The sequence below is a fragment of the Eleginops maclovinus genome, chromosome 19 (assembly GCF_036324505.1).
Source record: "Eleginops maclovinus isolate JMC-PN-2008 ecotype Puerto Natales chromosome 19, JC_Emac_rtc_rv5, whole genome shotgun sequence".
NCBI lineage: Eukaryota > Metazoa > Chordata > Actinopteri > Perciformes > Eleginopidae > Eleginops > Eleginops maclovinus.
The window spans coordinates 15,836,534-15,848,618 of record NC_086367.1 but is presented as its reverse complement, the minus strand read 5'-3'; the positions used below and the strand labels follow the sequence as shown (position 1 = coordinate 15,848,618).

At 40.2% G+C, this 12,085-nt stretch overlaps 1 protein-coding gene across 1 annotated transcript in view; it reads right to left on the bottom strand.

Moving 5' to 3' along the window:
- Positions 1-7,854, bottom strand: part of luzp1 (leucine zipper protein 1) — a 37,863-nt gene extending 30,009 nt beyond the window's left edge. The window contains 1 exon segment of the mRNA XM_063908795.1: positions 7,597-7,854. The gene's annotated coding sequence lies outside the window, so the exon portion shown is untranslated.
- Between the last annotated feature and the right edge of the window lie 4,231 nt (positions 7,855-12,085).

Below are 12,085 nucleotides of genomic sequence, written 5' to 3'. Positions count from 1 at the left end.
CCCACAGCATTCCTGCGCTGTACGCAGCACCAAATGTACGCATACTTACAATCACATATGACCCACTCGCATAGAAAATGTTAGGTACATTAATAACACAAGTTTCCACCCAGCTGACCCAGACGTGCCTTTTAAGGGTAGGCGGTTCACATTTCTCTTTTCATTAACTTCCAAAAATACTCCGGGACCAGGCGGGTGAAGGGGGAGTGACAGGGTCTCCTCTTTAGTGAGGCGAAAAGAGAAGGAGAGAGTGAGCAAGACAAGATAACAATCGAAAGGAAACAGAGGAAATATTGGCCCGCAGAGGAGAACACCTAAAAAAATAGAGGAATTTACAAGAAATGTCTTTACTTGAGCTCTCCGTAGTTAAAACGTCTCTCCCCTCCCTCCCTTTCTCTGTGCCTCCTACATGCTTTTGAAGTCTGTTTCCTTTGCACTTCTTTCCTCTTTTCTTCCAGGGAAAGACGAGGTGGCCATTTTTGAGGAGCCTGTACGGTGTAGGAACAAAACAGGCACGCAGGGGAGCTTCTGTAAAACAACTTAAATGGAGGCTGAAATATTCAACAACAAATCAGTCCCACACAGCAACCAGTTGGAACAAATACAAATCTTAACAACATAGGAAAACTGTGTTTCAGGTCAAACTAAAAGGCATGTAAAAGATCAATACAGGAGCAGAGGGATGCATGGCCGGGCTGCCGATTAAACATTAGAGGACTAACCACCTTCCGTTATCAGGGTATATCTAACAGCCACGAAAATATTCTGGGCTGATTAACAATTCACAAGCAAGAGCATAACAAATACATAGTTCTGTATTGATAACAGGCTATAAACACTGTTTACACTTGTGATAAAATGCAATAAATTGCATCAAGATTAGATACGTCCGTGTTTATGGGACAAAACAAAGAGCCACATGACACAAACTATGGCTCACATTAGAAAGCTTTAGAGTAAAGTCTGAAAGCTTAACTCTCTGATTCACAGTAAGCTTTAGCCTTGATTCAAAATCAAATGTAAGCAATAGCAAACATTCTAAAAATAATTAGGAACAATTTTATGAATGCTCTATCAAAAAGGAGGACAAAAAATGAATTACATTATGCTACAAGAATTATGGACTTGAACAGAGAATGTGTCTCTCTCTACCTTTGTTAAGGAAATGGTGAACAGTTGGGAAGCCAAAATGAGGACCAGATGATTGATGATTTTTTTTCTCTTCAGTTACCAAAGCTTTAAACGCATCACATGGTCAACAGCAGGGCAGCTGCCGGCTTTAAAGGCTGTAGGTTAGCAGTGGGTTTTTAGAAATGAACAATTCTGAAATATTGCACTTTTAGGCAGCTTGGAAGGTGATATGGGTCTGAGTTACAACCAACTGTTAAGTGTTGAGAAATAGTGATAGAGAAGTATTAAATGCAGCTGTTTTAAGACAGTCCGGTATTTGAGCCAGTTTTATCGTTTTACATAAAAAAGATGATTTGCATTTGTTTTTCAAGATTCTACTTACACACAGCCACATGTTTGAGGCTAGCTTAAGCCAAGGTTTAAGGTTGTTCTCTTTACCAACATACCATCATTTACTGAGTCCAAGGTAAATTTAGCAACTCTAACTCGTATAAGTGCTGTCATGCTATCACCCTGGCTTGATAGACTTGGCTTTCTGCTATATAGAGCAAAATTATTTACAATCTAAAACAATTCATACTCCTACCTCATACTTTGGCTTAAACCAAACGTTTGTACCAAGCGACAAAGTGGATCATTGAACAACAGCCTTATTTGCCGAAACAATTCCTATTTCATAACCACTTCACTAACTGATGTAGGAGGTTCAATACCAACAGAGCCACTCCATAACAGGTCAGTCAATGCCAGAGATGACAGTTTCGCTGACTGGATAAATATGTCTTGGTTACACAAACTTCTGGAAGACGACACACAACAAAATAGAAGGTTGAGAGGGGGATGTAAATCGTTTAAAGTTTTACAATAAGGTCAAACAAATGTAAAATATTGTATTTGTTGTTTGGGACACATTTTAAAGCCCAGCGATGCAAAAGGATGAGTTTTGGATTCATTTCACTCCTTTTACTTTCTTATTATAATTCAAAAAGTATAACAAATGTAAAATTACAAACATGGATTTTATCAAGATTGCTCACCTCAACTTTTATTTTGAGTGTGGAGTGCATTTCAATACCGTACCATCACCAAATCTGGCACATTAATAGAAAACATTCATTTAAAACAACCAGATTTGAAATGGTAACATGTCACGTCACTCAACCAATATATTTTTCCACCAATTCAATGGGGAAAAATACTTCCATACTTTAATAACTCTGTGAACAATGGCTATATGCTGCTGTATGACAGAGACAATGCAGTCAGTGCGCCTGCAGCCTTCCCTGTAGCAGATCTCCGTGATGAACGTGTCGGTTCACAGTCACCTGAGTGTTGGTGAGGCCTCAGAGAGTGACCACGCCACCCGAGGACAGAAAGCCCACCAGAGCAGCTGGTAATGAGAAAGGCACGCTTTGTAGGACTAACGAAAGGGATTCATTCACACAAGCAGAAGAAACTGTATGAACAGAATCCATTCTTGTTTAGAGAGAGAGTGAGAGCACATATGTTGATCGGTGTGTCAGTATACGTGTTAATGAGAGCCGGAATGAGGCGTGTGAACACTCGCTGCTGTGATGTACTTCTGGCTACTACTCGCTGAGTGATTGACACTCTTAGCCTCTAGTATCCGATGACAGGTCGACATGGCTGCGAACAGCACGGAGAAAAAAGTGCTTTGGCACGCAGACATACATGCACACAAACACACAATGAACCCACATAAGGTTCAAGTAGTTTGAACCCCAGCTGAAATCACAGAGCCCTGCCCATTCACAGGGAGGCCACTGATAAAGAAAGCTGGCAGGGAGGTCAGGCCAGAAGATGGGAGGAGAGAAGGAAAAGGAATGGGAGAAAAAGAGGAAGAGGGGAACATTTATGTGTGTGTACAGTAGAGAGGAGAGACTAAACAGGAGGGAAGGGTCTGGAGAAGAACCAATTCAAGAGTCTGTGCACATAAGACACATAATGCTACAACTAATGACTACTTTATAAATAAAGTTTGGTGTAGAAAAAAATATGATTTAAAAAAAAGAGATTATACAAGTTCCAAGAACCGCAGATTAGTTTCTCCACAGCGATTAAAATGTATTCAGCTGACCAGTGAAAGGCAGACAGTATAGAGTATTTTTGCTTGAAAACCTTGATTGTTGATTCAATGTAATTTTCTCGTGATTTCAGCGACAACCATCCAGACACAGCACGACAGTAGTTTTATAGAAATGATTTATTTTTTAAATGAGTAGAAATCTACTGCTTGCTTTCTCATTTCATTGAATCACTGGAAATAGATAAAAATGTGGTTACTGTATGTCTTGAAATTGATTATTTTGTAAGATAAAAAGTCAAAAAACCTAACATGCTCGGTTAACAAATCACAATCTGTACAACTGAGAAGAATTTTCTCTCCTTGATTTGTTTGTTGATTTGTTTTACTTTAACAAAATCGACTAGAATACTTAAAGGGTATTATTCTAACTATTTGACCTTATTAACTAATTTCCTCTCTTCCTGACACTCCAGAGATACAGTAGACATACTTGGTCTCATCTAGCTGTCTATATTGGATTAAGCCATCCTGCTGCAAGTGTTGTAATAGACAGACAGCAACTCCAGCTGGCCTGCGTATTGTCAACAGCAGCCTCTGTCCCGGATACTGAGCCCATTATTGCATTAACACACACACACACACACACACACACACACACACACACACACACACACACACACACACACACACACACACACACACACACACACACACACACACACACACACACACACACACACACACACACACACACACACACACACACACACACACACACACACACACACACACACACTGTAAAAGATCATGATTCATCCGTGCTATTACAAGAGGCTCTCGAGTTGTAACGCCTGCACTATCACTCCTCTGTGTGTGTGCATCCTCCACTGCTCTATCCCTGGGTGAGGGGGTTACGCAGGCTAAAAGTGAGAGTCTACCACTAATAATAGCTAATACCATCCGGTCTATAGCCTACCCAGGCTATCCATTGCAGCATGTGGGATGTATAGTATTGCTGGAACGGACACTGGTCGGTTCATATGGATACTGACTTCTCTTTACATTAATGCTTTGAGAGTGAACAAGCCACAATGATTATTCAAGTTGTCTTTATTATGGTAACAGCTGAGAGATTAGTACATTTACAGTAAACTAATCTGCAACCATTTTGATATTTGATTAAACGTTTAGGTCATTATTCACGCAAAAATGCCAAACATTTGCTGGCCTCAGTTCCTCAAATGTTAAGAATTTGTGTTATTTTGTCATATATGATAAATCTGAAAACATATCTTTTGATTTTGAATAGTTAGTCATTAACAAAAAGCTATTTAAAAATCACCTCAGGCTCTGGGAAATAATACCTATTTTTCACTATTTATTAAAAACAATTAACTGATGAATAAAGAACATATTTTAGAGCTATTGTTCATTGATTTTAAAATATATAATACTTCCATTAATTATTTACTATATGACGTTATACCAGGAAGAAATATCTAAGGCAATGTACTGTAAGTGATTTTATGTTAAGTTTATGATTGACAAAATACTGGACTATTTTTAATTATGTGTTTTCATTCCACTTATCTAACAATATGCACTTTTTATATATCTGGGATCAGTTGCAACTAATGACGTCAATGTCCATGTCTTGTAATTCCACACTGGAGTGATGGTGCTAAACTAACAGCAAGGGCTCTGTGCATAAACCTTGATGTGCATAGTGGCAGTAATATTACCACTGACAGGCTGGGGTTGACATTCCCAGCGGTTTGATACTCCCAGGCAGAAAACCTCAAAATTTTAATTTAATCCCCAGAGCAGTCATTTAGCCACCCCGTAATCCCTAGGTCCAGCGCTTAGTCTGATAATTACCCTTATTGGACACCCATAATGATTAGTTTTTGGTTTCACCCAAAGCAGTGCAGGCAGTTTCATAGGGCGGTTGTGGCGTTCTGCGGAGTGGAAAACCAATCATGCATGGTATAGCCCAGGTCATAAAAAGAGGAGGGAGGGGTATCATTATTATTACTTTGCATGGCAGGCGACAACTATCGGACAGGACATGGTGCAAAATCTGTCTTTGTGTAACGTCCAAAAAAAAGTGTAAGGATCACAAAACAGGTGGTGGTGGCACTCTTACTCTGTCAGCATTAATAACGACAATCGCACAAGAGGAATCATATTCAGATGCCCGGAACAATGCCCTCAAAGAGCTGATGCAACCAAACCTAACTTGGCGGGCATGATTTCCCAAGCCTTTAAATACATACATCAAGCAGTGATCAGGGAACATTTTGACATCTTCCTCTTCTCTTTGCTGGTACTCTCATTTAATTTTCCTCCTTGCATTTCTCCCATTTCCAAACTAACAGGATAACCTTCAGACTTTTCTTCCACATGTGTTGTCACAGTCCCCTCCAAAATACCAAAGGAAATCTTCAGGCTGCCATGCAAGTGCCTGTGGAGGAAAGTTGGTTCCCAGCAGCTCAAGCTGGTAGCTCAGCTGGTTTAATCTACAGCTGGCTGTGAGGGTGAAGCCTTACTGGAAAGTCATCAGAGTTTTTTTTGTCTCCTTCATGTCTGAAACAGGTCAAGGCAGGTCCCCTTCCATCTCCTTCCCTCCCTGTGCGTCTCTTTACGAGCCTCACCTGGCAGATTAGTATTCCACAACTACCATTTTCACACACACACACACACACACACACACACACACACACACACACACACACACACACACACACACACACACACACACACACACACACACACACACACACACACACACACACACACACACACACCTGTTCTGGTAAGGTAGCACAGGGCACATACTGTTCAGCGTTCAGACTTAGGGCTCTGCCACCTTGGTCATGTGAAGCCTATGCATGTACAGCGCGACACATTCCATCTCAAGCAGAACCAACATCTTGCAACGTTTAGTTATTTATTTTATGGGTTGATGTGTTAACTTTAATCAATTAAGTCTACAAAATGCCAGACCAAAGTAAAACATGCCCAACTGGCTGTGTGGGACATTTGCTTGTTTTGTCCATTTATTTGTCCAAAACATTCCAAAGACAGTCCTAAAGACAGAAAATAAGCAGCAAATCATAACATTAGAAAAGCTGGAACCAGGGAATATTTGTTATTGTTTCTTGTTAAATTACTATTAATTCTTGTCTATCAATTACTGATTTTCAGAACAAACCTTAAGCTCTAAGGCTGAAGCAGGTATTTTGCAGTTACACTGAGGTCGCCCACTATCCAAAAACTGACCCCTGCAAACAAAGCATGTGAACTACTCATTTATCATAACTGTTTTCCAGCTGCTGTCAAGATGGAGAGCAAAATAATTAAACAAATTAAAAACCTAAATACAGGCTGTAAAACCACTATACTATTCTTTAAATGGTGTGTGTCCTTCACTGGTGTATTCCTGGGTGAGTTTAATATGCTTATGGGGACTTCTTCCCTCAGTTGAGATGCTATGGTGTGATTAAGCCAACACAAAAATACATTTAGGCCAGTGAATGCACTGTGTTGTCACCTTACAACAACAACAGCAGCTAATGTAATGAGTCATATATCTACCCATTAGGCCTTTCTCCTTTTATTAAGCACACTCTTCATTTTAGAGTCTAAAGTGTAGGAAATGCAAGTCTGTAAATGTGTTACACTGTTTTCATGCTTCCCTATACAACCAGATGGAAATAAGGCCTAACAGTGCCGGTGGCAGTCAGGTACAAAGTCTAGATATACTAGTTTATTTTGCTGATACTGAATGTCAATAAAAGAAACTGAACCATGTTGACTTCATTCATAAAAATACGCTAAAATCCCTAACGATGTTAGGGAACAGGGGATGGATTACAGATGAATTAAATAACATGTTGGAAAAAGTACCCTCAAACAGACATAACATGATACACCAATGTCCAAAGCATTTACGAGTAACCAACACTTTGATTTTAGTACGTTTTCATTTAACCAGATCTGAACTTTAGCTTGTTATGCAATTATTTAGCCTATATGAAAAGGCTTGGCGTTATTAAGTGCGTAGACAAGCGACTCGCAAACATGAAACAACTATGCCGCCAAACAGGCTAAGTGAAGCATTGTAAAACCTGCAACGTTTTAACAAAATAACACGTAAATGGTGTGTCCACCGCTACATTTTAACCTCCGGAGGTTTTCGTCACAGTCCTGGATGCTTCATTTTGGCTACAAAACGAGCAGAGGAGGAGGATAAGGACAAGGAGGAGGAGGGTAGAAAAACTTGCCGCAGTTTAGACTTCTGCAGTCCCGACTCACTGGATCCAACTCAGGAAGCAGCTGTCTGAACCCCCCAAAACCATGTTCCCATGTTCCTTATTAACCCAAAACACACACATAAATAAAGACTCCAACTTTACCTTAGCTTGTCCACCGCCAGGTCAGAAAAACGCACCGGTAAATCCACAACTTCACACGGTGTGAGCTCATGCGGACGGTATGACTCGCTGCTGCCGACACGGCTGGGGCAAGTTCATCCACATTTTCTCTGATACAACCGGAGAGTTGGAGGCGACAGGGAGACTGCGTTTCTGCTTTCCCCCTTTCCCTGAATTACTTTCGTCGGTCCTTTCCTCTCGGATATTCCCCTCCCAGGCCCGCTTGAGATCAAACCATCACATTCCACCGCGTCCTTAACAATGAAAAAAGGTGGGTTTTCCTTTACTGCTGCCGGAGGACCCACCCCTCGGGATGACTCTGCCCGGTCTGACCGCAAAGAGAACGCCCTTCCCGGCTTCGAGGTCCCGCCTCTCTCCCCCACACAACACAGGCAAGGCTGGCCGGGGAGGAATGAATCCAAGCTGATGTTGAGTGGATAGTGTGGGTATTTGAATATACTGTGTTCATTTCATTTTCTCTCTCAACACACAAAGCACATTTTGAATTGAACAGCAGGATTTTGGTTACTTTTGGTACTTTAAGTATATTTTGATGCCAATACTTTTGTACTTTTGCTTTAGTAACAAATTGAACACAGGCTTTTAGTTGTAACAGAGTAGGCCTATTCATACACTTTAGCAGTTCTACTTTTACTTCAGATCTGAGTACTTCTTCCACCTCCGCTTCCAAACCATGATCCTCGACAGCATTTTTATAGGACTATTTTTGCAATACCGGTGGGCATATAAAGTATCATTAAGTAAACACATTTGCTTTTAGCTTCCCATTGTATACCACAGTGGTCCCTATTGCAATATTAAGAAGCAGTGATACCGGAATTGAGTACCAAAAGTCTCATAAAGTTGCGATAAACTCAATGAATAACACCTGTAGGACTTTTACAAGGGTATTTAAATAAACAAAAGGGTGAAAAACACTGATAAGACGACTAAAATGTATTTTCCAGTAACATTTACATATTATAAATCCCTATTGTATTGTTTAAAGCTTTTTTGTTTGTTTTTCTGTGCACTTTAATGGTCGTGAACCATCGAAGAACTGCAGGCTGACCACCACAAAAATGCTGACTATTCTGCATGTGCTTATAAGGTGTAAATGCCACAATTAAAGTCATGCTTCTTTTATATTGTCAGTGTGAGGAATGCAAGTGGCATTGTTGTGATTATCGTTCTATGTGGCATTTAAGGCAAGGGTTCTCAAGGTGTATTGTGAAGCAGATTAAAAAGTGTTTGCAACTGAGATAATGGGCCCCTGTTTAACAACAATGCATCTCAAAGAACAAAGTAAATCTGACATGATATGGACCAACTTATTGTATTTTTAAAAAACACATTATATATTATCCTCATGAGACATATTACCATGCTGTTCTGTTTCAGAATCAGAATAACAAAATACCTTTATTTGACCCACAGAGGGGAAATTGAAGTCATAACTTGTGGTTATTTCACACACTCTGGTTTTAACTGGTGCCACTGATAGTATTAAATCCAAAGGCACTGCAGTCATAAAGCGTGATAACTGTAACAAAAGCCTATTGTTTGATCTATGCATTGCAAAGTAATTATGGTACAAGCTGTAAATTCTTTATTGTCCTTCAGTTGCGTAACTATGGAAATAACTTGATTAAGATCAAAAATGCTACCTAAATGCAATGAATGTAGCCAACCAGGTGTCCTACCCATGCGCACACACACACACACACACACACACACACACACACACACACACACACACACACACACACACACACACACACACACACACTCTCTTTCTCTCTCTCTCGGTCTCTGTCTTACTGTCAAGTGTTTGTTTCTGTGTTTCTTTACGTTTAAGACTGTATTTTTGCGTAACACTGCTTTTTTAAGAAGTAGATGAGGACATAAACACTATTAATTATATTCAAAAGTAACATCAGCAGGAGATTGTTTGTCTCTGGGTAGGTAGGGAATGAAAAATAAAGTTGTTGGATGTCTGAGGCCTTGTGTTTATCAGTGACCATGACCGTGTCTTGTGTGACTTAAACCGTCATGTAATTAAAACAGGTCTTTGTGGAGATTCCCACAGTCAAGCCTTTGTTTTCCCCCTCATTAACCGCCCCTCCCTTGTAAACGGCCATATCACTCTCATCTTATTTCACATAATAAGCTGGAAGAGCTACAAATCATGTTACAGTGTTGCTATCACCAGGTGGGGAGAAGGCCAAAGATATAGAGTAATCAAACAGAAATTAAACCCTTGCAGAAGCAAACTAAAGGCATAACCAGGCATGCCCAGAAACCTGAGCGCCACAGCTGGAAAGCAAAGCACAGGTGTATGTGAATTTGCGTACATATTACTGCCTGCATATGTCTTATAATAATGTGATTTAAAAGATAAAGACTTTTGAGAGAAACATGTTTTTAGTATCTGTAGAGAATGGTCTTATCCATCAGTTTCCAGAGCTAACGTCTGCTGTAAACATTAACAAAACTCTTGATCTATGAAGTAGCAAAGCACAAAAAATCCATCAGGTTTAGAAAATGTGAAATGACAGTAAGTAAAGACAGGCATGGAAAATACCTCCTGTTTTATGAGGACATGTATCAGCCATGTTTCATCCTTCTTGAAAAGGTTGGCGCATGCACAGACAGGTTTCTGTCATTCTAGGAATTTGCTTTAATACATCAAATATTATGAATGCAAATGCATAATACAGATTGTAATCTAATGCATGAGGAAAGTGTTGCGAGGAATGTCCTCTCCTGTAACACATTCTGTGGTGCACTCAGGATTCAGGAAGAGCAGTGTTCAAGCCAACATCCTTCCTAATCACTAACATCCTTCACCACCCAGCAACATTAACTTGTTTATTCTAATAAACAGGCCTGGATGCACCAGCACAAATCAAATGAACACATTCATTGACTTTCAAAAGGAAGCCCTGTTGTTTTGTGTTTTTATTTCACATTGCAGGTATTTTATCTTATCCAGAGTGGCTTGCATTTGCTGAAACAGCAGACTAATCTCTAATAATCCTGCGTAGATCACCAAAATTACAAGCAGTCAATAGTACAGAGTGCAAGGATCAGGTCAATAGTCACCTGACAATACTCTTTTGAATAGAAAATAAGCATGAAAGAAAAAAAATTAGACCACAGAAGAAGGATTTAATGCTTTAATATGACTAAAGCTTTCCTACTTTGTGTCCGCTTTACAGCGGGGATAAGGATTAATGTGCTTAATTCACTGTCCTCTCAGAGTGGGTTATGGCAAGTATTCAAACAGATGTAACCCTGATGGATCAAAATGTGGGACAGCTTGTCATGGAGGGAAACATGCGCTTATCTAATGCCATAAAGCACTGACTACATTCTGCAAAATTGTGTTAACTAACATCAATAACATGGTGTGCAGTCGATATGTTCGAAGGGACAGCCTCACTAATAGCTGTCACGTCTATCTAAATAGCTTAAATCATGACAGTATTTTTAACTTCAATCACTACTGGCTAAGAGTTCTTACTGCTCTTGATGTTTGATCCTTTTATGTCTTAATTTGGAAATGCACCGAATTTCCAATGAAAGAGAGAGGTCCAAATCCTTTGATATGCATAAAAAAATATCTTGTTTTAATGTCAGGTTCTATATTATGTTAAAGTACAGATGCCTCAGTCTGTCTAGCTCACCCTCCAATGGCCCTCTGTTTCTCACTGCAGGGGGACATTCCTCAAACCTCAGCCTCTGGCATGCAATAAATCTGCCTGAGAGAGACCTACACTCTCTGTACTGCCAAGAACCCTCTGCCAGGCAAGACGTGCATCTGAACACTACCTATTTATCAGTTCTCAGCTTCTCTCTTTTCTACATAAGTGGCCTGAGTGTGCAGCCACAGCCTACCAATCTGTAAAACATCCCGCAAGGGTGTTTCATGTCTGCCAGAGGCAAAGTGCCATGGATCAAGGTGAGGTGAAGGAGCAACTGTGAAAAGGTGTTAATGGGACAAGAGGAGCTCTGCACAGGCAGTTCCCTCCCTTCCTGCCTCCCAGAGGAATGCATGACTCTGACTTTTGACTATACAGCCTTTCCAAGGTGATAGCCAGCTATCCCATTATAAAAAGAAAATAAATTATGAGGTCCTGGCAACTTTCCCTCTCGTTGTCTCTGCACCTGGAATGAAAGTACAACCACTCCTCCAGAGGAAGGATTCCTTGGAATGACCTGTGCAGCAGTGCAGAGCATCAGGGATCACCTGCATGGATCTGTATCTGATTATTTTACATTTTTTGCTGGGCCATTTAGGGGCCATATAGAGGATTATATTTGAGAAAAAGAATCAGTTGGCATGCAGGCCAAAGCCAGATGCAGGTGTTCAGCTTATGGAAGATCTGTGAAGCGTTTCACTACAGCCAATGCCCGAACATGGTATGTCTATATTTGAATCCAAGAGCTTTTTAACATATACACTCTA